The 1654-nt window shown below is 51.7% G+C and overlaps 1 pseudogene; it reads left to right on the top strand.

Annotated features, from left to right (window-relative positions):
* Positions 1 to 259: 259 nt before the first annotated feature.
* The window catches only part of LOC101981354, a 2338-nt pseudogene continuing 943 nt past the window's right edge, over positions 260 to 1654 (top strand).

Below are 1654 nucleotides of genomic sequence, written 5' to 3'. Positions count from 1 at the left end.
TTTACAGTGGCAGAGCCACTGATCCTGGTTTCGTTTGAGCTGCCTTTATGTGTACCCCAAAACACCAACATTGAGACTATGTCTCAAAAAGGAACAAAAAAGAAAATCTTTTGTTCACAACTGATAGACAGGCATGGTGTGTGTACATGCAACCATGCCTCCGTGACAAGGCTGGGTGGGAATCGGTTCAGGGGAGACAGGGGCTACTTGTTGGTGCCCTGTCGTTGCTGATGTCGCTGTCGCCGCTGCTGCCCTGGGCATGTTGCCCAACTGTACAAGCACAGGACCGTGGTGGTGGCACAGTTCATCCTTAGCAAAACCAAGATCAAGAAGAAGCATTTAGTGTGCCAGAAAGTAAAGCTATTCCGGGCCAGTGAGCATCTTGGTGTGGGGGGTGAACCACAGGATCAATGAGCTGAGCAATGTCCCTGTTGTGCTAATGCCACATGACTTCAAAGCTTACAGCAAGATCAAGGTGGACAATCATCTCTTCAATAAGGAAAACCAGCCGTTTCAAGTTCAAGGAGGACTGCCCTACGTTTTCCCAAAACCTCAGGGAGAGGTTTGGGATTGATGACCAGGATTACCAGAACTCAGTGGTGCACAGTGCCCCTATCAACAGTGACGGCCCTGGCAGGTGTGGCAACTGTTTCCTCACCAGCTATGACTGGCCTTTTGTCATCAAGACGGTGCCAAGTGAGGACGTGGCCGAGATGCACAGCATCTTAAAGAAATACCCCCAGTTCATAGTGGAGTGTCATGGCAATACCCTCCTGCCACAGTTCCTGGGCATGTATGGCCTGACTGTAGAGGGCACGGAGACCTACATGGTGGTTACCAGGAATGTGTTCAGTCACCGGCTTACTGTACATCCCAAATACGACCTCAAGGGTTCAACTGTTGCCTGAGAAGCCAGTGACAAGGAAAAGGCGCAGGATTCATTCAGAGATAATGACTTTCTCAATGAGGGCAGAAGCTGCACGTGGGAGAAGAGTAAGAAGAATTTCCTGGAAAACTGAAGCGAGACATTGAGTTCCTCGCCCAGCTAAAGACCATGGACTAGAGTCTACTAGGGGGCATCCACGATGTAGCAGGCAGAGTAGGAGCAGTTGGAGGTGGAAGAGCTTCTAAGGCCCGCCTCCAGATAGCCCCGGCAACCTGCTCTGCTTTCCCCGGGTTCTTTGGACCAGGCGAGTTCGACCCCTCTGTCCACATCTATGCCATGAAAAGCCATGTAAGTGCCCCGAAGAATGGGGTCTGTTTCATGGCCATCATCTATATCCTCACACCGTATGATGCTAAGAAGAAAGCTGCCAAAACAGTGAAGCACAGGGCAGGGGCTGAAATCTCCATTGTGAAACCGGAGCAGTACTCGAAACGCTTCAGCGAGTTCACATCCAAGCCATCTCTACCTTCCACCAGGGCCAGAAGGCTAGACAAGGGGTTGGGGTCGCAAGAGAGAAAGCGTGTGTTTGGGCTAGAGAGGGTAGGGAGCAGAGGGGGTCAGGAGGGATTTAGTAGAGGGGCTCAGCCTGTGACACAGAACCAGAGCAGCACTACAGGGAGACATGCTGTTTGCGCATGTGCCCATGGGATGTAGCCTTCCTTCCTGCTGGCCCTTGATAGGCGCCTCTCGTCCCTCTTTGGTTTCTTG

This window comes from Microtus ochrogaster, chromosome 5 (assembly GCF_000317375.1).
Source record: "Microtus ochrogaster isolate Prairie Vole_2 chromosome 5, MicOch1.0, whole genome shotgun sequence".
Classification (NCBI taxonomy): Eukaryota; Metazoa; Chordata; class Mammalia; order Rodentia; family Cricetidae; genus Microtus; species Microtus ochrogaster.
The sequence above is the reverse complement of the archived record's forward strand: the minus strand, read 5'-3'. Positions and strand labels throughout refer to the sequence as shown.